Raw genomic sequence first — 25,204 nt, 5'->3', positions numbered from 1 at the left:
GGAGAAGAAAGCCCACTATAGAGGTATGTATTTTCATCTCAGACATTAGTTCTAAAGTTTATTCAAAGAATTTCTAATATAGGAAGAAGTTCCACTCCCTCGTTACTTCCGGCTTCTGAACTGGTTGCAGTTCCACCAGAGTTCCGCATAGGGGGCGCTCACAGGCCAGTGCAGAATGAATGGGACTCTATGGTGCTATACCCCTCAAAATCCTTTTCTCAGGATATAATTTTTTGTCTAGTAATTTGAACGTTGCATTCGAAAGGGGAGGCAAAGAAAATACACACTACTTGGTGTTAGATTTTTTTAAAGTTGTTTTTTTGTTCTAAAAAGCCTTTTAAAATGTCAATGACGTAATACACATATACGGCCGGAGATACTGCTTTACGGCAAGCTCTGAGTCGCTTCCTTTTTTCTCTCGAGGCATCTACAACAAAGCTGACCGGTTAGGCTCTCCCTGTCAATACACATACTAGAAAGAGGTTTGCTAATGTTTTAAAGACCACGCCGAAATATTCACTCTGACATTCAGCCTCTGCTTCGGATGCCGTCAAGCTGGATCTCCGCATTCATTTTGCACTGGACCGCGATCACCCCCAGTGGAACTATGGTGGAACTGCAACCAAATTCGATACAATGGGGCTGAATAGGGAGTGGAACGGCTTTCCGTAGACCGGCTTTGATTTAGTCAAAATTGTGTTGTGTGTGACTGTTAATGGTTGAAGTTTCATTGCTGGTAGAAGCTAGTTATCACTGCGTGCTCCACTAGCACTAGCTAGAATAGCATTCTCTTCTATTCCTAGTAAGCTTGCTTGGTAAATGGAGCTAGCTAGCCTGACCAAAACGTATTCAATAATGTTTGACAGATGACCAATATTTGGAAGCACGTTCTCATGTGTCGACATTTTTCCAAGCAGTATCCCTAGTGATATAAACATACAGAATAAGTTGAACAGACTGACACAAGTTGACACATAGCTTTCAGTTCATTTTAACTATGTCACACATAAGATTCTTTGGATAAACACTTGGGCTGTGGGCTATCGTTTACATAGCTTAATCCACAAACTGTCTTTCACAAGCAACAAAATCGTCTTTGAAAAAGGAAAATAAAAACCTAGGGTTAGCCTTGTTAGCCAAACTGCTTTAAGGAGTAGCCTAGCTAGTGTTTTCTTCTCTCTTCTCATTTAACATTTGTCTAGCCTTCCAGCTAGGTACACATTCAAAGTAATCAGAGAAAACATAGCGATGGTGCTATGAGATGGAAAGCTGTGGCATGTTTGGGAGACGTCAGGAGCCTGACGTCTCACTGTTTTCTCTATCACTCTGGTCAGGCTATTGAAATATTTAGCTGACAAATTCTATTCTATCTTAATGTAGAATCTGATACGTGCATTCCACATAATACATTGCCTGGATTGTGGTCATGTAAATAGTAGATACCTGTGAATACACGCAATAAATGTAATGGTGTTGGTGATGAGTGGTGTTATGTTATGCCTATATTATTTTATATTTTAAAATGTCCAGATGCACTCCAGAAATTTTTGCAGAGACCCTCCCCTCCTGAAGAAAGCTCAGCTGATCCCCCAGGTTCGCCTCTCTCTGAACCTTGTAAGTTTGTTTATTTATTATAGTTATTGGTGGTAGTAATAGTATGAGATTAAGTAATAAGTAGTAGTGGGCTATAAATGCATATTAATAGCTAAATCATCTGTTATAGTTCCAGATTATGTAAATACACTCAAAATATGACCTCACCCTTCCATTTGTTGTAAAACATCGACTACAACTCAACCTCTTTCTCGATCGTTTCACTCATTTTATTGAACTCCACTGATTTGGTTATACTCTGTGATTGAATACAGCTGCAGGTGAAGGGACATCTAGGATCACACCTAGCACATCAACCAGTGAAACACAGAGCCTGCAGCAGGTAAGTCTATTTAATAATCTTTATTTTACTTAAAAGCTTACTAAACAATGATTTATTTACACATAATGCCAATTTCAAATGTTTTAATAATGGCTCACTCCATTAAACACCACTGATCTTGTTAAAAAAAATTATGATTTAGATGTATTTACTGCCTGTTGTATTGTGACTCACAAGATCAGTGATAAATCTCAACATGTGAACAAGAGAGAAAATCTGTCAGTGTATTGCCTATTGCCATCATGTATCTGTATTCTTTGAAATTCTTTTATTAGGATAACCCCTTGAGATGTACCATCTCGTTTTCGAGGGGGTCCTGAACAAAATACAACAAAAATAACATTACAGACATACAAACATAATAAACAAAACATTACACACACAAAAAAAAAATTACAATTACAACATAATAAATAACAGGGAATAATGATACATCAACATATAACCAAACGTTACTGTGGAAAGAGTGTGATTAAGTGGTTCAATAAGAAAAGAAAAGTGAAGAATGAGATACAACTGGAGAGAATTAAAGTCTACATGTACAGTTAGTATGAAAATGAATTGACAAGGCATGTTTGAACAGTCTGAAAGTTGAAATCGAACGAATATTTAATGGTAAGTTATTCCAATCAGAAGGTGCTTTAAACATAAAAGCAATTTTTGATCTAGACTTAGAAACATGAGGTACTAAAAGATTAACATCAATTGTATGTATTTGCCTTCAGGTGAAGGAGCAACAGACACAACTGGCCCTGCTTCTACACTACAGCTTGCAGACACCCTATCCTCCACAACAAGTTCTGATATCCATGAGTCCGTCAGGATGGACCAAGGATAAATGAGTAACGTTATGTATAAATGAGGGGCACATTAAAGCCACATGGCTAATGGCTAAAGTTGTTGTTGGAGTTTGTAAAGTTCCAAAGTTACTAAAAATAAAATTATTTTTTTAATTTAATACATACAACATAGTGTACCTCTAATGTACAGGATGGCCGAAAGCCTACACATCTTCCACCGAAGGCTAAAAACACATCTCTTCCGACTACACCTCTGATAAAAAACAAGAATTCTTGAACCTGCACTTTCATGTCTCTTTGTAGCTTTGCTTATTTAAAGCTAATGTACTTGCACTTACTACTTGTTGTCTGGAGTTTGAACCTTCACAGTTGAAAGCACTTAATTGTAAGTCGCTTTGGATAAAAGCGTCAGCTAAATGACATGTAATAATGTAATGTAATATCAGAATGATTTTATGGAATGGATGTGGTTTAAAGTGGCCCTAGGTGGTAGGTTGGAAGAGGAGGGAGGGGGGGGGGGGGATCTCAGTATCGCCTAGGGCAGCCAATGGGCTAGAGCCGGCCCTGCCCACACACCAACAAAGACTGGGTTAAATCAGATCAACCAAAACGCCCCCGTTATGTGTCATTTGTCATATCAGTTCTGACCCTTATCAAAACTAACCACACAACTTCCTGATAACATAGACTGACATCACAACACTGACTTTCAAGGGGCCTATACAGTTGGTAACACTTTTCCCCTTTTGAGCAAGAGAGAAGAATTAAACAAAGCATTGGATTTAATGTGTAGTCCGCATACTTCAGATTAACCTACCCAGAGCTCATCAGTAAGCAAAGGGGGGCTGGTGAGCCAAACCATTTCCCCTAATTCTTCTTCAAACTCAGATGTTTATCCTTGAACAATCAGTATTACTCTCAAGGCATCATGGATTCTGTTGCAGAATGTTTTATAGACTCAACTCATGTTTGTTGCCTTGGTGTCTGCACACTACCATTTGACACTCCCCCGGAGGCCAGTACTCTGGATGTACATCTCATCTACATCGTTCCATCTCTTTTTCCATGGGTTTGCAAATGTGCTGTTGTCTCCTCCTGTCTACAGACAAACCGGTCCAAGTTACTTATTCCAACAGTTCCTATGGTAATCCTCATGTTGACTGGTCTGTCAGGTCCACTGTTCCTGTAAGACCTGAACATATTTAAGACTGCTCATTTTTCTGTTTAACCTGCAGTGAGAATTTCATGGAGAATTTCAGTAAGCAATTGGCTATTTCTTTCCCATCACATACTGTATACAGTATGACTTATCTTTCCTTGGGGTGAAGCTTATTCATTAGCTGGCACAGAAAAGGCAGATATGGTAAAATACATTGAGAAGAATTTAGTTGCTGGATCAATTATACCATAAGCAAGGCTTTGTGGGTCTGAATAATTTTGTACATTTAGATCCAATATCAGCTTCCAATTAGTCTTGCATTCCCAGACCTTCCTCTACAGTGTTGCGGAAGAGGGTCTGGCTAGTCCACACAGTATTCCGGGATGGGAGATAAACTTGTTCTGGTTTATTGGCATTTCTGTAAAGCAATCATAATCATCTTGGGCAGCGCTAGGCGCCACACGGAGCAATGGCACCTCTGCAAAATAGCCTTGGGAAAGAACTTGTTTGGGTGTACGTTGTTTTAGTCGTGCAACAGAAAACTCAGATTCAACATTTAGTCTAGCTAGCTGTCTGGATTTACCCTGCAGAGATCTGAGGAGCAGTTAAGCATAGTCCCCATAAATCGACCGGAGTTTAAAAAGGCAACACAAAGAAAGGAGGAGGTAACAGACATCAAGCCAAAATGAAAGACATCCGGCGGAATTTCCGGCAGCACCTGAACAATCCCGGAAGTTGAACGTCGTGGATATAGACTAGCTTCCAATGAACCAAATCCCTGTAAAGAAGTCTTGTCCAGCACAAGTCTGATGTCCACTTACATGCAATATATACAGGATCAATAGTTTGATGAATTTAAGTAATTTAAAAGATGATCCTGAGGGCAAGCTTGAGATGCTCACTAAGAGAGTTCCAAAGCTAAGGGTTTTGGACTGTTATAAAGTGAGTTGCAGGAATAGAGGAGACCTATGCCGGAGGATCTCAGGTTGTGCTGTGTTTCATAGGGAATCAACTTATCTAAAATGGTGCTGGGCACCTCTCCTCAAAGGTTATCATCAGTGAGATCTTAAAATCAATTGTCAATCAAAACTCACAAGCCAGTGAAAGGAGGCAAGAATGTGCCGTCTTGTAGAATTACTTAAAATTCACTTCTGGTTGCAACCTGGACAGACAGCATTGTCGTAGAGCAGTTCAGAGGAGCATGGACTAGTTTTTTCTCAAGATGTGCAATTCAGCTTTTGGTATCTGACAGACTGGACAATGGATGTATTAACTCAGTCACCGGATGTAGAACTAGTATCATCTGTGTACCTATGAAAATGAATATGGTGATGCTGAAATACATGGTCCTGCATCAGCATGTACACAGGAGTTCTGAAACAGACATCTGGAGAACACTATACATGAGTGGGCAGGATACTCCTGCTAAATGTGTTTCTCGATGATATCTTAATCATATGACATGTCTGTCCATTCCTCCAATGACTGTTAGAGAAACAGCTGTCTGTCAAGGTCAGACGGTGTTAATTCCATGTGTGCTGTGTATATATAGATCCAGCCAAGGTCAAGACGGTGGGCAGAAGGGCCCATAGAAATAGAATGAGAGTAAAACAAACATTCCCATTCAAATCAACATAGCAAGATGGTTAGAGCGGCGGCCATTTTTATGTGTTCCATAGGGAGGCAAAGTCCCTCCCCTTCCAGTGGACCACTAAGGGACCTTAGAAAAAGTCTCAAGTTTGTTGTAAAACTGTTGAAGTATAAGACTGTGAAAATAAGTAATTAGGAAGACCACTCACCCCAAAGTCACATATCTGACGTCTCGCAGTAGATACGATGCCTGTGTGTTTCAAACCAGGAAGTAATGGGATGTAACGTTACTCACACGAGCAATGAGTCTTGCTCGTTCTTTTGCTTCCTGGTTGATAAAACGATGCTGGATAAAACACATCAGGCAAGATAATGTTACATGTGTTGTGGAACATAGCTAAGCTAGCTAGCTAGCAAGCGAGCTGAGCAACAAGCAAGGTGATGTATATTGTGCAAGACGAGAAATGTATTTCACTGAGCGGTTTCAAATAAAACAAAGTGGTACTATTACAAACTAAGATGTTCTGGACTTGCAATGTGATCTTATAAACTGACAAACATCAAATGTGTAATTCATGGCTCAATTCAAACAGGATCAAACAATTGTTTCACTCCTCGTTCTCTATCATATATATTTTTTCAGAAATAAGGCCCCATGGGGTTCACCAAAAGGGGAGGGACTTTGCCCCTCTATTACCATTGGAAATAACTGTGACCATTGTAGCAGGCTACCTTCAGCATAAACATTCACAGAAATCGACTTGCAGCTAGTCACTGATTCCTGAGGTTTTGCAACAAACGAACAGTGGAGTTGGTCATTTGAGAGCTTGATTTTTAAAATTTGTGCACATTAATTTGTTTGTTTTCCCCCCAGGACACCTGGTCCAATGCAGCTTAGCGTAAATTCATCAGAAAGAAAGAGCTCATTGCTTTACATTTCTCTCTCTCTCTCTCTCTCTCTCTCTCTCTCTCTCTCTCTCTCTCTCTCTCCTCTCTCATTCAGCTCCAGTTCTCATCATTCCCAGCGCCCAGGGTTCCTCCATCATCAGAAGCCCCACTTCACATCACATCCATCCAGATCGTCAGGCTCATCCTTCATGCCTTCATCACCACCATCAGTGCCTAGACTCCATCAGGGGGATATTTCTGTATATCCATGGCCTCTATACCCCTATAAATTCAACCTTGCTATACAGTCTAATCACCAAAGACTCTAACATATCAACCTATTATGAACCATGTTATTTAAACTTATTTCACTCTTAAACAAAGTCTCTCCTGATTGAAATGACCACAGCAAACAGTTCAATGTCCGTTCTACTCTCATTCTATTTTTATGGAAGGGCCTCAGCCAGATTGATTCTAGCAGCTCCAGTGTTTCTAGGGATTTATCAGTGTTGATTGCCATTTCCTCCATGATCTCAACTCACTGACAGCTCATTTCATAATCTTACTTCAGACTCTTATCTGATTTCTTGGACATTTCACACCCCTGTCCTCATTACCTTTTCCCTTTGTTTTGTGATACACACGGAAGTCTTATCTTGGTGCTATCCCAAAGACATATATATATATATATATATATATATATATATATATATATAAGCAATAATATAATATATAATACATATATTGTACAATGTCATATAGGTTTTATGGCAGGGAGCTTAGTACCCTTTCTTGGTCCGGACCACAGCAACCTGACATTCATTCTGACTGCTAAGTGCTGAGCACAAAGCAAGTCACTTTAGCCATCTTTTTCTTTTCTTTTTCTGATTCCACAAATCTGCACTAGCCTGTGGAATCAGTGGAATGTGAGATTTACTCCTGGGTGGGATTCCTGTCATATCCAAGGATATGTCTCCATCTGTTTTATCTCTCTGCCTCTCTTGAAAAATGGCCACCAATTATAGTCCTGTGACCTATGTCCTCCCTATAGTGTGGCACATACAATTAAGATAACACTAAATATTTAAAACCTTTACAAATGCTGATATACAACTAATCAAGATAACACTCTGATATTCAGGTATACATTAAAAATAAAACTTGGCCAAGAATCTGAAAAACAACGTTAAATTTATCAAACAATAGAAAAATCATGAATCACATTTTTTTCCCAAATAAGCAGATAGTCATACATCTAATATCTTGTAACTGTAAAGTTACTGGATGACTGTCAAAAAGCACTTAAGTCTTGCTTTTCTCACATAAGTCCAGATGCCCAGATGGAAGAGGATTTTCTTTTACAGACAAGGCCACAAAAATACTTCTAAGAACCTCCACAGATTACACATAACAAATGCACATGGTTGAGGTTGCTACTATGGCAGATTAAACATGATGTACAGCTGTGAAAGTAACAGAAAAATACTAAATTGATACACAGTATGATTCAGCCAGCGGAGCACTGACAACTCGAACAGTAGAACAGAGCAACCTGACCACATTCAACCCAACAAGTAATGGTTTAGTATTTTTGTTCACTTTTGTGTAGGTAAAAGCACGTGTGAAACTGCACTAGCTTTATGTTTTGAGGTAATTGCTCCTACAGCAGCACTGGGTAAGGTAGCCAATCAGTGCACAAGTGTTTTTACTGTGAGTGCATGTGAGTAATTGCCTCAATAAAACTGCCAGCCTCCATGTTTGGTCTCTGTCTAATTATTGATTGAGGGCTTTCCAACACCAACAAATGGCATAACAAGTCCTTGATTCTTTTAGGTGGTAGTGTGTATTTATTTGATGATGCCAACAAGTTACAAGTTGCAGCTTTAGCAGTGAAATATGTGGTTACTAGTTGTCCATGCACAGTAACAAATATGGTGTCACTTCACAATAGATTTGGTGAACTGACAAAAAATAAAGGTGCTGTGCGCAACATTTAAAGTGAACTTGCTTACTAAGCCTAATTGTTTTTGTATTAAGTGCTCAGTGAAATTAGCACTGCACATATTGTTTTTTCATAGTCACTTGGAATAAGTGGATTAGTATTTTTATGATAGTGTTCAGCCCAATGGAAGTCTGTCCTGTAATATTCCTTATACCTCCCATCACAGAGGTCAGCAAGTTGCAACTCTATTTAATATATAATGTGCAAATGAATACCCAGTCATTCACACATCTATGACAATGTCACATATTTGGAAATATCCCCATTTGCGATAAAACTTAATTTTCCATTTATTTAGATTTTTTTAACGTATCAACAATGTTATTTTTCTATATTGCAACAATTCCGTTGTAACTTTTTCTCTCTCCGATACTACTGCTCATTTTCGATGGAGCCAGGGTGCAGAAAACATACAGGACACAGCAGCCACAGAATGAAGTAATCAGCTATACTGGCTCCATTATTGACAATTCTCTCTGTTCTTTTCTTTCTTGTTTCTTTCTCTTTGCCCCTAATCCTCTTCATTCTCCCTCCTCATGGTTCAAATTCATACCTTCAGTGTCCCCTGGCTCTTTGTTCTTTCTTTTTTCTCTCTCCCTTTCTTTCTTCTCAGCTTCTGTTGCTGCAACACCAGCCCAATACTAGCGCTCAGCAGGACACAGGCATTACATTGATCAGAGGAATGCCGTGTACAGCTATGTAATTCCTCCATTCCTCCGTTTTTCTTTCAGTGTGAGAAGATGACTCAAAGATGATACCAATGAGTGATGGCCTGTTAATGAAAGTTGCAGAAAACACAAAGAACGCACTCAAACTGAACTCTTTGCAATTTCATAATTGCTTGGTTGTTAAAATCAATCTTTTCAATAATCAGTATACTATATGCACCTTTAATGTATTTTTCAACTGTACACGCCTGCTGATTTACAAAATTAGATTTTATAAAGAAAATGTTATTTTGGAGGCAGCAATATTCCTGACACCTATTAGAGAATAGAATGCCTAATTGTTTCACACATTTCTGTGCACATCAGCTCTGAGACCACTACAGATCCATTTTGCTATATTGCTTTATGCTCAAAGTACCAAAGTCGCCACAGTTGTTCGATGTAATGGAAATCAATTTGTTTGAAAAATATGAGGCCGTGGCTCACAGAAAGCTGCAGCAATTGTCAGTGTGCATGTTTTCGTTTGCACACATGTAAACAGATTTTTCTTGACTGGATGACTCCTTTATTGTGCTGCTTGAATGTGCTACCATTCTGGAGAAAGAATCTTAATATGAGTGAACATAGTCACATTTGGAACAACATCTAGCCTCTGTCTTACCATTGTAATTTTAGTAACTATTTTTTAGCATTTGGGGCTTTTGCGATATTTGTATGCTGTATTTAATTTTTGGCGGGGTCAACCTTATTTGGGGAAAGTTAATATTTCTATATTTGAACAAACACAGAAGCCTAAGAAGTTGCTCAGAAAAGCAAAAGTTTACAGGGACTGGCAGTGATTTGCAGATATCTATATACAACAGAGATTTATACACCATCCATAAAAACAATTTCACTGTACTTCATTTTGGTCCAGTTTTGGTCAGTGTGAACAGTAAAATGTGCTTTGCTATCTGTCAGAAAGACAACTCAATGTGTAGTTTATAGAATTATCAAGTAAATAAGTGCCATGAGCAAGTGATCACCTATACTTATTTTGTTGTGTGTGCATGTGTTTGTCTCTGTGTATATCAGTTGTTTGCTGTTAACAGATTGTAATGTTTTATTTTTTACCTAACCCAAAAGGTTATTAATTGTATGTTGATTATGCATCATTACCATTGGTTCAAGCATGTAGCAAATAAACACATTACAATTGGTAAATTAGATCTTTAAATCAGGTTAATATGTCCACCAGTCACTCTTGACTGTTTGTTGATACAGCTAAAGCTTTTACAATATTTAATCTTCAGGTCAAATTAGCATATGAATGATACTTGTTGACCAATTGTTGATGGCATATTTCAACTTGGAACAATCTTGTTATTGACGTCTACAACATGTAAATAGATATTTTATCATAACCAGACTTTCAGTTATTTATATGCTTGGCACGGTTATCTAGAATAAAGCAAATTGATACCAGGATGTAGGGAAACATATAGTGCTAATACTGTCAGTCTGAGCCACATTTACACACCTGAAAGTACGGTTTGCTGCAGCATGCAAGGTGCCAGATAAATGAAAAATCCTGCACTGAGCAATACAGGTCAGTTGTATCTGTGCATAACTGGGGCGATGGCTTTTAGGCTACTGTGTTAGCCCCGCATGGGACTGCCTCATCTACTGAAAAGGAAACAAATGCTTCCCATAGGAAAGTCCAGGGAAGCGTTAACCAGGTGTGCATTTAGGCTACCTTTCTCTAATTTTGCTTACACTATTGTTTCATTTGACATGCATTTCAGTTGCAATGCATATTTTTAAAATGTCAATATTGTAATAAAGCATGTATATGGTCAAATTAATGGTTTTGTGGAACAATTGAAATATCCTTCGTTTGGAGCATTCCTTGAATCTATCTTATTCTTCTTTTTCTCTTGTTTACTGGGGGGTTGCAAAGAACGTTTAGGTGCATACTGCCACCTACTGTACCCTTGAATCTGTCATGGTCTATTTATTGGGTTTGTATTGGTTAGCCAGGTGCCATTCGTGTGTATTAGCCAATCAGTACGGAGTAGATGGGTTGGACAAAATCGAAACGAGAGACAAGAAATAATAAATGATAAGCGGAGCGAAGCAAAACACAAACTTGGTAAAGTATTTTAAGCTAGCTACAGTTTGATAATTAGGGGAAAGGCCTGACGTGTTGCATATTTTTGTAACCCTGTAAAATAGGAAGGTGAGCCTTGTTTGGAGTGGCTTTCTGTTGGTAATTAATGCAAGTTAACTTAACGTTAGTTGGCACGACGCCGTAACCAAGCGTGGACTGTTGCTAGCTGTTAGCTTTCACCCTCACAAGAGACCGAGTGTGTGGGGAAACACATTTTGCATCAAGTTTCTGAGTGAGTAGGGTCCCTATCTGTATACTGAATTCATATGGACATGTATAGTTACACAGAAAAGAGGTTTAATTATTGTTTCTGGATTTGTGGGTAGTGTCCTTCTGATGCTGCCCCACACTGCTACAGCTACAGTGTCAGGACTGAATTCCCGCTGCATGCGAGGAGGAGCCAGCTTGCTTGCTGCACCACTGGACCGAGTGTTTGCAAGACTGTTCGCTAACAGCTTCCTGATTTTACAAGGAACAGTGAGTACTGACTAAAGTTACACAAATCCCAGGTATTCAAAGCTGTGCTTTTATTTAATTTTTTTTTATTTTGTATTTTCACGTCTGCTCATATTGTAGCATACAAGGTAAGTTTGGGGGTTATAGTGAATAGTGATTGCATGGGACTTTTAAGCTTACATTATGAAATAAGCTAACCCAGGTCTCTGTGCACCCTACTTAGTTATGTGCACTATTTGTTGTTATGGTATACCCTTCCTATGGTTACCAGAGTTGGCGAGAATTAGTTGTAAAGTGGGTGTGACAGGAACCGAGTGATGACTTAATCTGTAATGCAACTGTGGTATTGAAATGGCCTTGTACCAATAGTAAATCACGTCAGCATGGTTTGGGCCTCAATCAGTTGGTGTCTCTCTCAAGGCATTCCACTGTATGCAGGTATTATTACTGACACAGGTACTACTGATAAAAAAGTGGTCTATGTGCTGTTAAGACAATAGACACAATTTCATATATTTTCTGTTTGCTGTCCCAGTACCTGCTGCATCAAATAACGCCATTTACGTTCACGCAGGTAATTTGCTTCCCATATTTAGTTGTTATTCGCTTTATTTATGATTTGTTGTGTAACAGTATTTGCTCAGCTGTGCTTTGGAATTATCATCCAGGCTAATGCACCAGATTGTGTGCCCGGGCCTTTCTAACGGGCAATGCCTGCAGTTGTGTATTTGAAAGCACAGGCATGGAGCGGCATCATCTGCTGGGAAAAGCCCGATCAAATGACAGATTTAGATTTGCCAAAGTCATTAATTTCACATGCTGGCAGTGGAAGTCCTTGTGGCTACTGAATGAGAAATGTTTTTGATGAAAGATTTAAATTCTTATTCAATCATCACAAATGCCACTGGGGAACCAGGCTTCAGTATTCACAGCCAGAACAGAATCCTGGATTTTGGTGTTCAACAAAGAAAGAACAGAAAATAAATACCCTTCACCAATACACAATTTGCATTTGTGTTTGGCAGAAAAATATTTGTTTCTTATGTATAATTTCTCTCTAAATTAAGCAAACTCCCCCTGGATTGTGATGAAATAAGAATGAAGAGCCGAAGAGCTTTAGCAGTGTGCTCTTTACTTTGCCCTGACCACTGTTAAATCCTGGCACCCCGCTAATCTGGTAATGTCGGTCATAAAAGATGTAAATGTGAAACAGTCACTCAAATATTCAAACAAACATTGTAGCCTAGGGATTAACTGGTAGGACATTGGAGAATTTGGAGGGATTTCTGAAGGTAAATCTTTGTAGGGGCTGGCATTTTAATAGCTCTACAGAGTTGAGTTTTGTGTGTACTTGTGTGAAGTACAAGTCTTGTGGCCTGTGCTCACATTTTTATGGAGCCAATTTGGGGCCAAAATATTTAAAGGGGTGATAGAATGATTATATAGGGTATTTCACACTGTTCCTTATGGTCTCCTAATGGGGTATGTAACATTGGTTGGGCTGAAAATGTCCTGGTTGATATTTTATTGGCCCTTATGCATCCTTGTGTTTTGGCCCTATTTTTAACAAGAGCTTTTCTTCCAAATATGGTATGCTCATGAATATTTAGATGAGCTGCGCGCTGATTGCCATACACACACATTAGAGACGCGCGCTGATTGGTTGAGCAAATCCCCAATACACACACATTAGAGACGCGACAGAATCTCATATTTCAGACACTGCAATGTTTCGTTACCAAATTCACTTCTGAGACTTTTTTTATGCGAGAAATCAACTATATAAAGCTCAAATATGGGCCGTTTTACGAAAATTGATGGCTAATTGCAAATTTGGTAAGACGTGTTGGACTTTAGGAGCTCCACACAGTCTGACGAGAAAGCTGCAGCCTGCTGGGCTCCATACCCAGGGCAAAGTCACCCTTTGTGGATTAGCTGCACTACCGGGGCTCGGCCGGCTGCCGGCATAACTATAATATATTTAGGGCCCGAGTGCCGAAGCGGCGAAGACCCTATTGAAACTGAAGGAATTATTGTTTTTCCTGTCAAATGAATTGGCTTTTTGAGGGCCTTAACATATTCAAAAACGCACAAAATTTGGCCGTCGCATCAAGTCTGGTGAAAATTTACGTATTTTAAGGGTCTCAGGAATAGGCGTACAAAAATGGCTCGCTAGCGCCCCCTAGAAAGTAAAAAAAAAATGTAGCCCCTGCAGTGCCTTTAACGTAGACTCACGGAACTTGGTACACATATGTATCATGTCAAGATGTACAAAAGACGTCATTAGAGCCATACCCTAAACAAACAGGAAGTCCGCCATTTTGAATTGAAAGTTCGAAATTAGTGCGATTTTTGGCCATTTCCACGTCGTACTTTAACGAACTCCTCCTACAGATTTCATCCGATCAACTTCAAATTTGGTCTGTGCCATCTTAAGACCTTAAGATGAAAAGTTGTTAAAAGAGAAACTTTTCGTCATAGGGCATGGCCGTGGCGGGGCGGCCATTTTGTGCGTTTTGCCGCCAAAACAGGAAGTGGGTGTAACTCGAGTGTACGTTGTCCAACTGGCTCGAAACTTTTCAGGATTCATAAGAGTCCAACCCTGAGGACAAATAAAGGCCAATATTTACTTAAAGTCATAGCGCCCCCTAGTGGCAACAGGAAGTAGGCCTAAAAGTCAAGGTGCTAGACTTTAACGAACTCCTCCTAGAGATTTCATCCGATGGACTTTAAACTTGGTCTGTACCATCCCAACACCTTAACGATGAAGTTATTAAAAGAAAAACTTTTCGTCAGACGGTGTGGGCGTGGCATGGCGGCCATTTTGAGTGTTTAGTGATGAACAAAGAAGTTGTTGTAACTTGAGTGTATGTTGTCATATCTGCCTGAAATTTCTCACGATTGACAAGGGTCCAGGCCTGAGGACACCTACAGGCCAAAATTGACTTTTGGTCATAGCGCCCCCCGCTGGCAACAGGAAATGCGCCTTATATGACAAACATCATCCGATTTACATGAAACTCAGAATGTGTGGTCTACATGTGATACTGAGCCGCCACCTATAATATGACCACGACCACTTACTCAGGCCATGCCCCCTTTGATTACATTTGAACCGTTTAAGGTAGAGTCTTGTGTGAGGTATCACTGAACTCAGCAGAGAGTTCGTTCTTCATTGGTGATGGTTTGACCCGCCCCCTATGCTTTAGCCACGCCCCTTTTCACAGCTAATGAAATGTATGGCGTAGAGTCTTGTGTGAGGTATCGTTGAACTCGGCGGGGAGTTCCCTTTTCATTGTTGACGATTTGCGATGTCTAAGTGCCGCGCAAATGCACGGTCGCAAGGAGCGCCGTCCGCTGGTAACCCCAACACGCGCAGAAGCGCGAGGGCCCGCCCATCGCTGCTCGCAGCTTTAATTACACTTTGAATTTCGTCACGGCACTTATATCACAGCTACCCCAAGATCTTACAAAGCTAACGTTGTGTCCGTTTTCAATGTAAAGCATTTTTATGAACGTCAGGCATTTTGTTAGGAGGAGCAGCTAGTTAGCTATATGTCCCATTCAATACAATGGGAAAAGATCGCTGCTAGCTAGCTACACTTTCGGCATAACTATAGTAGCTATATTTACAGTTTGAATTTCGTCACGGCACTTATATCACAGCTATCCCAAGGTCTCACAAAGCTAACAATGGTGTCAGATTTCAATTTAATGAATTTTTGTGAACACTAGCTAGGGGTTTCATTAGCTGCGACTGTCCCTTCAATCCTATGTATACAGATTGCGGCTAGTTAACTTCATTTTCGGCGTAATTAGAGTATATTTAAAGTTTGAATTTCGTCATGCCACTTATACAACATCTTCCTAAAGGTCTTATAAAGCTAACAACAGTGTCCAATTTCAAGTTAATGAATATATGTGAATTTCAGAGGAATTCTAAGAGGAGGCTAGCTAGCTCTCATTGATAGAGCTAGCTCTATCCAGGCGCAGGCTCTGTCAATGAGACTCACGGACAAAAGGCGTTTATTTCACCGATCGTTTGTTTAAATAAATCAACACATTGTAATTACACACATTTATAAGATTAACTGGGACCTGTGGTAAGAGATTGCTGGCATAACAAGCTCGCTGACCGTGCTCTCACTCACACACACGGGGCATTTAGCAGGAAGAGGGGAGCTGCAGGCCCTGGAGCTCTGTCCAGGCAGCGGCGTTTGGTAGTCCATTAACCCACAAAACTGTGACTTTGAGCGGGTATGAAGTGCCGCGGGCTGCCAGCCTGACGGATCTCAATCGAGCTCACAGCAGGCCGCGGTCTCTGAAGGAAGGCAGGCCAGGCGGCGAGGCAGCAACACAGGCAGCACCGGCTGCTGAACTCCGACACACAGTCGGACAAAATTTGCAATTGGACATCAATTTTCATAAAACGGCCCATATTTGACCTCTACATAGTTAATTTCTCGCATAAAAAAGTCTCAGAAGTGAATTTTGTAATGGAATAGCAGAGATCTGCGCGACCTAGATCCAGAAGACTACCTGATCTCAGGTCAGTGTGTAGCCTATGTAAATGTTGGGGCGTGACCGTTCTCTTAATACACCCATGGGTGTGATAAAGGTACAGGTCTTGGGATGCTTACGTAAGCTTCCAGCTTTGTTGAGATTTGCCCGTTTTCAGCGGCAGTTTCAAAATATGAGATTTTCATAGTAAAGGGGTGTCAGTGGGATTTTGAGCTTCTATGTATGTCCTATTTACCCACCGAACTGTCGTTATTCAACTATGACAGGGTAAAATCGGTTTTGCATTCTATCACCCCTTTAATAGTACATAAAAGACTAGGTGAAGAGTACTGTAACCCCATTAGTTGTTGTGTAAGCGTCCTGTAACCTCCACATTAGATCTTTCTTTTTTTTTTTTTTTAAACCTTTATTTATCCAGGTAAACTGTTTGAGAACAACTTCTCATTTACAAACATGACCTGGCCAAGAGGCTACAGAAATAAATGGTAACATACTCCACAACTATACATATACATGTCATACACATAACACACAGAACAAGCAATTAAAAAATAAAAAAATAGACAGCAAAGAAAAAAAAAGAAAAATAAAATGCTTAAGTATATGTGTATAAATATGATTCATGTTTATCAACAGGAACAGGAATCGACTATATTGTTTTGTAGGTTAAGCTTAAAGGTGGAAATTGGGATCTCCCATGAATTTAATAATTTGTTATATATGAGATATGGAAATCTCCTCCAAATAATTGTCATAATTCAGAACCTCTAACCAACTTAATTTTCTTATGTTGGTTATTTTTTTCTTTTTTTAATCCTGTTAATAATATAATGACGACACCGAAGTAAGTTTAGCCAAAAACAGGTGACTGGGAGCCGGGTACCAATCACAATTAATCGTGATTTTGATTTTAGGTCATGATATCATCCATCCCTTGATGACTGACCCCTCCCGAGTTAATTCTATGACCACTTTTAATCTAGTGTTCACAGACAGCTGATGTTGTCTGCTTCTGGTGTTCATTCAGTCTCTTGTCCAGAGTCCTTGCCATTTCACCATTGTAGTGTTCCTGTCAGCTGTTGCATGTAATGGCATACAGTAATCCACTTAATGTCCTCTCTTGGCAGGACTGGTCTTTTGGTTGTACTAGCAGAGATCTTGAGATGTGGAATAGTCTGTGGTGGCTCACTCTGACTTCAAGACTGTCTTCCAACAGCTCAGCTCATTAAGGGAGACCCAATGGGGTCATCCACTCCTTGTAAACATTGGCCTTTAGTTTAATACCGTTGTTTAATTATATATTCATTTGTTTTGTTTTTTGAATGGTTTAGCGTGGTTGTCTACACTTTTATTTGCTTTTGGGCATTTTGCCATCTTAATTTAGCTATTTAAGTGCAAAATGAAGTGATAGAGCTTGTGCCCCCTTACAGTGCCCCAGACCATGCAGACAGTAGCCTGGCTCAACGGATGTACATTGCTGGGTAAAAGCCTGACATCACTGACCTGACGTCCCTCCTTTCTCACTATCTCTGCTATTGGGGCTTAGCGCCACCCAGGACGGTTGTGATTGGTTTAAAGAAATACAAACAAGCCAGACCATACTCCATCGCTGACACAGCGCTGTGGAGATAGGTCTGGCAATGCAAGACTATGCAGACAGAGCTGTGATATGCTGAGTACCATCTAAGTTTGATAGCAGTGATTTGAGCGGACCCAGTTTGATTGTGTAAAGGAGAGAGAGAGAGGCACGCATGCAGTTGGATGCTGTCCTCATCTCCTACTTCAATGCCTAACTAATCTATCTCTTTCTCTCCCCTGTCTTTCACTGGTTGAAGCCTGAAAATACTGTAAAACTAATTAATAACATAACTAATTCCACTGGTCGGGCTGTTCAGCTCTGTTTCAGACTGATACCTCCGGTTCATCCTCAACATGGGCCTTTTTCAGTCGCGGAAAATACTTTTCAATAGGCTACTCATCTGGATTGAAGCAGCAAACATTCAGTGTAAGAGTAAAAAATGACATAACATTATCTATAATACGTTTATTTGATTCACAGCTGCTACATATAGTGTTTTGACCTCGACAACCCAACTGCATTTTACCGCAAACTTGCTAGTTAACTTTCTAAAGCAGACGCAATGGCTTGTTTGCTAAGAGTCGGGTCAGGACTCTTAGCTTAACGTTAACACACTGACATTTTATTCTAAAATATTTTTATAACACTTTTTAATGTGTGATTGTGTAAAGGTGTTCACGAGATAGATACCAACCTTTCGTCAACTTGTGAATTTCGCCAGCCGTCTTCTCTCCTTGATGGAGACAGACGCACAGTGCACAGTGCCCAGTGGGATCGATGGTGTTTTAAGCCTCCAACGTCCTCAGATTTTGAGAGACTCTAGTTAGGCTCATTCCGCTGGCCATTTCCGGGTGAGTCCCGACTGCCCTGCCTCCGACTGAACATGTCAGGTCAGCCAAAATGAAGGCGGACAGCCCCTCAGACGGACGACGGCACAGGACACCCCGAACAGACTCGAGTCACTGACCTCGCCAGACTGTCCAACGGCCGATTATCGACTCGGCTTTACAGGCACTAACCCTCACCGTAACCTTAAACATAACCATTGCCACGGTGCCTGTAAGGTGACGTTTGGGGGCTTACAAAGCCCAACGCCGCACAGTCGTGTGTGTGTGTGTGTGTTTGTGTGTGTGTGTGTGTGTGTGTGTGTGTGTGTGTGTGTGTGTGTGTGTGTGTGTGTGTGTGTGTGTGTGTGTGTGTGTGTGTGTGTGTGTGTGTGTGTGTGTGTGTGTGTGTGTGTGTGTGTGTGTGTGAGAGACACAAGTGACAGAGAGACGGAGGAGAGCAGGGAAAGGAAATGCAGAAGAGCGTATTTTAAATAGCGTTTAAAAAAATAAAAATAACGTAACGCAACGTGCGGTGGCCGGTCTTGATAGTGAGGCGGACCGCCACACAATAGTCTGTGTGGGGAAAAACTGAGAAGGAAAAGAAAATCGCAATACTCAATACTATCGAATCGCAATACTTTAGAATCGCAATAAATGAAAATTGCAATACAAATTGAATCGTCACCCATGTATCGTGAAAGAATCGAATCGGGACAAAAGCATATCGTCCCAGCCCTAATGTATACTGCCATTTACCAGCCAGTAAATCACTGCTTTGATTGCAGTAGTTTTGATTGCTCAGTTTTGCTCAGCTAGCTGTTGAATATTGTTTTCCACCCAAGACATCTTCTGATGAGCAACCTGTTAGTTTGAGAGGTCTCAAAGAGCGTGTACTGTAGGTTGAGAGCCTCCGCTTTACTGTTTGTTTGTCATGGGAATTATATATTTTTTTATACAGTAAAGATAGTTATTTTAATATAATGGTGTGTTTGGGCTTTCTATACTTCAACAGCTTAACTTCTCTTCTGCCATGTGGTGTTAGTTTGTTACACTGCAGTAGAAAAGCCAATCATCAACATAAACCTGGAAACAGTTTATATCTCCTGGAAAATCATTGTGGAAAGTAAATCATAGAATTACCATTTCTGGGAAAGAGGATAAGTATGTGACACATTAAAGATTCAAGCAAAACACATTTATAAACTGAAAAAGGAGACATGCACACAACTCAACTTATTTTTTTTTCTCTACTTTTAGGCTAATTTATGTGGTTTGCAATTCCATTCAAAGAATCGAAGGATTAATTAGCTGCAAAAAGTTGATCTCCCTCCATGTTTTCTTCTCTGTCAAAGAACGCCATCTGCACTGCCTTCCTGATTAATGAGCAGGTGGAGTAGGAAGCATTTTCATCATGGTGTGCAATGAGGCAAACAAAAGTAAATGTACTACTCCCAGAACACAAAACAATATCAAGTGAGATTTTGTATGCAGTCCGTACAAATGTCATTTCAATCCAAGTTGCGTACATATAAATGTGATTTATATTTTCAAGATACAGTAATCTTAAAATAACATGAAATAACTGTAGTGCTAATAGGATTGCAAAATTCCGGGAATTTTCCAAGTTGGAAACTTTCCATGGGAATTAATGGGAATAAACTGGATGTTTAATATTGCTTGTTATAATAATGTTAGTCTATAACAGGGAACTTAAATGTAGTTGAAAAAAAACATCTTTCAGCATAATCTTGGTTAAAACAACCTGATTTAATGCAGTTGAATGTCCTCTCTATATTTGTCAATGACATGCACGCATGCAGTAATCAGCATAGGCTACTACATACTGGCCAACATTTAGTTTTTAAAACACAGGAGTTTTTGCTATTATTAACCTATGTGTGTTAATTGTATAGTAGCCTGGATGCCAGCCGAACTTAGCCCCGCCCACAAAATTCGAGGTCGGGAAGTTCGGTCTGGAGTCGCTCCGTTGAGACGCAATTATTGCCCGAACGGGATCTGTTTGGACCAATCAGATTGTCGGACAGATGATCAACAGTAACAGAATCAATCACGTCACCAAAGAACGCTTGTGTTGAATTTGTTGAGATGTGTAGATTCCACCATCGCGTCTGTTACAGAAGATATCGACAGCGCATTCATTTTAAAATCCTCAGCGGAGGAGCCTCAACAACTGCCCGAAAGCACAGTAGCGTTATATGGTGGAGCGAGATAGAGAGACTGAAGAGAGGGAGCGTTATATGGTGGAGAGACATAGAGAGAGACTGAAGAGAGGGACCGCCGGCGCTAGAACACAGCCGTGAATCAGAGAAATAAAACGTGTTTTCACCGATCCATCTCTAGAAATGAGACTGTAGTGAGCATGTCGCTATCATTAACGTTATCCACATTTATATTTACAAGAAACAAATGATATATCCAGCTTCAAAAAAGTCTAAAAGTCGGAAGTTAGAACGAATGCATTGTGCAAAGAGATGATACACAGTGTTGAGTTCCATTGCTCTGATTGGTTGGAGGTCTATCCAATGAATGCAGAGGCATTTTTTTTTCCTGGTTCGGTTGGAACACGCCCCATAATCACAGCCCAATGGAGTGGTTTCAGACTCACATTCTGACTAGAATCTGAGTAGGACCACGTCAGGCTACTTGTATAGCCCACTAACCACAGCAAATCAAAATTGGAATGTACAACACAGTAATACAACAGAGACCTTCTTTATTGATATTGTTTTCAATATCGATCGATCCAGCTTAAGGTTAGCCTACTATAAAGGTGCTAGTTGAAAGTAGCTAATGCTTAGTCTATAACGTTAGCTAATTCTTGGTGGGTAACATAAGATTACATCGTTATTTATTTATTTTTATATATATATATATATATATATATATATATATATATATATATATATATATATATATATATGGGCGATTCTTAGACTACGGGCACTTTCATGTCCTTTGATCATATTTTATAAAAAAACATTTAATTTTGAAAAATTCACACTTTCATAGTTAACTTTACAATGAAAGTACTTTAGGAACTTTTTACCGGTAGTCTACAATAATTTTTTCACCTTTTTCACCTTTTTCACCTTTTTAAACATCATTATAGATGCAAATATTGCTGTTTTGTGCTTGTCCCACACCCAGACTTCTGATCTTCAATGATGAAAAAGAAGTGTCAAAAAAGTATTTATCTATTTTTTTTTTTTTAATATGTCTGAATAAAGTATCAGTAAAATAATCAAAACATAATTGTGGTATTTAAGGTCAGACAACTATTAATGTGATTTTATATACAAAATGTAGTTGTCCCACGGTATTGCCGTCATTTCCACCACAACGCTGTAATGTCCCTTTTTAAAAAGATTTTATGAAAGATTGTTTGGGTAGTTTCTATGGAGATGAACAATGACATCACAGCACATGTCTGACATGGAGGAGATTTTGAATTTCTTCAACAACTTGGAGAAGAAAACTCAAGTTAAATATTGCTTGAAATGAAAATATTTTTATTGTATGTCATTTCCAAACATGGCGTAACATCAATTGAGTTTGTAAATAAATAGATTTTTTAACATAAATAGATGTATTTTGCATGCATGCAATGCTAGCTACTAATTCATAGCTAATCTGTAATACTAGCTTGGATTTCTTTACAAAATACTGTAGAAATTTCCACCACCGTCATTTCCAACACATTACCTTCTTGGGTGGAAATGACAAAGGTGTGGTGGAAATGACATTTATACTTACCAGGTGCAATTTATAGATTGTGTGGCCACATATGTATACCAAATATAACCAATTAGAATGTTAAAATTTTACAATCACAATTAATGCGTAACTTAAATTTTTCATGTGACTATTTGTAGTTAAAGTTGTTTACAGTAAGACTGTAACTTTTCATCTGGTTATGGAACCAAACAGACTAATGACTACTGAGACTAATGATTTGTTAAATGGAATTGTCTGCTTCAGAAGGTTTCAAATAAATGACTTTACTACATGGACGTCCATTAATTGTCATTTCCACAACACCCAGTCATTTCCACCACCTCATAACTTTTTTTAAAATATTAACAAAATTATAATCACTCATTAAAAACTTCTGCATAGTTTATTGGATAATGTTCCACTTAATGTAATAACACAAGTAGTTATTTTTCTGAAATGTATCTAACCAATCCAATATTATATTTCAGGTTGCGGTGGATGTAACCTTTGTGTTTGGTCCTCATGACAATTAATTTATTTAATCCACAAATCTATGGTAATTGCAAAATAGGTATAAACTGGTAAAACTATGTGTGAAAATGGTCTTACACTGTTAAGAAATGATGTATATCATACTATTTTTAAATAATAATCAAATATTTACATGTGATGGAAATGACATTTGTTCAGTTCGGGTCGGAAAATATGTTAAAATACACCAATTTGTCTTATAATGTAAGTGCGTTCTCTTATGGATCATCAAACTAGACTACTTAGACTGTGACAATTTTGATTTGAACACTTTTTTCCCCCCTCATGTTCACAAGGCCAAAAGACTAATTTTTGGAAAAATACTTTTTGAAGACCAAATCTTGTTTTAAAATAATTTTATTTGAAAATAATTCTAATAAAAACACTTAATTAAACAACGTAGGTTGTTGTTTTTAACATATTTTAAACAAAATTATGTTTTCAATATCTTTTTAGATGAAAGTGTCACATTTAAATGAACGGTAAATATTTCCAAGGCCTTCAGATGAATGACCGCTCTGGTAATGGGCATCCCATCGGCTGCCCCCTCCCCTCCCTGAAGGAACATCCATTCATCCCGCTGCCTCAGCAGAGCTAAGGCAATCATCAAAGACTGCTCCCATCCTGCCTACCCCTTGTTTGACCTGCTGCACTCTGGCAGGCGCTACAGGTCAATCAGGACCAGGACAATTAGACTCAGGAACAGCTTCTTTCCAGGAGCCATCACCACACTGAACACACACACTCACACTTTGTCAGTTGTAACTGAGATTGGGTCTGGGCAAGCTTCATTCACGGCCCATTTCACCAACGGACGCCGCTCAAATGCCTCTGGGCGCAATTGGATAGTCCTTCAACCAATCAGACCAACGATCCGGGTGACGTAGCAGCGACTCCGGCATCAATGTGTTGCTGCGCTTCGGTGGCCGTCATGTTGAATGTAAACAAAAAGCTGGCTGCCTCGCTGCGCTATCGTCATCGTGTAAAACCCACCTCAACAGTTGTGATTGTTGCCTTGATTTGGAAAAATTGGAAATGGGCTCGAATGGGCTCTTGGCCAGACTGACTTGCAGAGCAAATCTCAAATTTGCTGGAAGTTTGTCAGGGTTTTCCCAGGCTAGGACCATGTGCAATAACTATACTCAGCAAAAAAAGAAACCTCCTCATCTTCAACTGCTGTTATTTTCAGCCAACTTAACATGCGTAAAACTTTGAATGAACATAACAAAATTCAACTACTAAGAACTAAACTGAACAACGTTTCACAGACATGTGACTAACAGAAATGGAAAAATGTGTCCCTGACCAAAGGATGGTCAACATCCAAAGTTGCAGAACGTTACAGGGAAGACATCCTCCTCCCTCATGTGGCACCCTTCCTGCAGGCTCATCCTGACACGACCCTCCAGCATGATAATGCCACCAGCCATTCCGCTCGTTGTGTGCGCGATTTCCTGCAAGACAGGAAAGTTGGTGTTCTGCCATGGCCAGCGAAGAGCCCGGATCTCAATGCCATTGAGCACATCTGGGACCTGTTGGATCGGAGGGTAAGGGCGAGAACCATGCCCCCAAGAAAAGTCTGGGAACTTGCAGGTGCCTTGGTGGAAGAGTGGGGTAACCTCTTGCAGCAAGAACTGGCAAACCTGGTGCAGTCCATGAGGAGGAGATGCACTGCAGTACTTAATGCAGCTGGTGGCCACACCAGATACTGACTGCGACTTTTGATTTTGACCATCCTTTGTTCAGGGACACATTTTTCCATTTCTGTTAAGTCACATGTCTGTGAAACCTTGTTCAGTTTAGTTCTTAGTAGAATTTTTTTATGTTCATACAAAGTTTTACGCATTTTAAGTTGGCTGAAAATAAAAGCAGTTGAAAGTGAGAGGACGTTTCTTTTTTTGCTGAGTTTAGTACTTTTAGTGTGTGTATTTCTTTCTATTTATGAGTATTGTTTTACTATTTATTTCTTGTCTTTTTAGATTCAGATTTATGTTTACTGGGTGAACTGCTTCTAAGAATTTCGTTCATTTTTGTACAATGACAATAAATCTTCTGATTCTGATCATTCTGTTTTTCAGTCTGGCTGTTTGCATTTTTAGACGGTGTATCATCTCCATGACAACGCCTCGTTGTACTGCCATTCTAACTTCCGACTTTTAGGCTTTTTTGTAGCTGGATATATCATTTGTTGCATCTAAATATGAATGTGGATAACGTTAGTGGTATTGAGATGCTTGCTACAGTTAGACTTCTAGTGATGAATTGGCAAAAACACGTTTTATTTCACTGATTCACAGCTTTGTTCTAACGCCGCTCGTATATTTGGACCAATACGGTATATATTTACAACTTACACTAGAGTG

General features: G+C 39.5%; 1 long non-coding RNA gene across 2 annotated transcripts in view; it reads left to right on the top strand.

The window, feature by feature from the left end:
• Positions 1 to 11,086: 11,086 nt before the first annotated feature.
• The window catches only part of LOC114561171 (uncharacterized), an 82,553-nt gene continuing 68,435 nt past the window's right edge, over positions 11,087 to 25,204 (top strand). The window contains exons 1-3 of one of the 2 annotated variants that reach the window (XR_003693322.1): positions 11,087 to 11,424; positions 11,519 to 11,669; positions 23,298 to 23,622. This is a non-coding gene — a long non-coding RNA (uncharacterized LOC114561171). Of the gene's footprint in view, positions 11,425 to 11,518; positions 11,670 to 23,297; positions 23,623 to 25,204 lie in introns of those variants that run through there. The other variant, XR_003693321.1, reaches the window with a different exon arrangement.

The sequence above is a fragment of the Perca flavescens genome, chromosome 1, assembly GCF_004354835.1.
Source record: "Perca flavescens isolate YP-PL-M2 chromosome 1, PFLA_1.0, whole genome shotgun sequence".
NCBI lineage: Eukaryota > Metazoa > Chordata > Actinopteri > Perciformes > Percidae > Perca > Perca flavescens.
The sequence above is the reverse complement of the archived record's forward strand: the minus strand, read 5'-3'. Positions and strand labels throughout refer to the sequence as shown.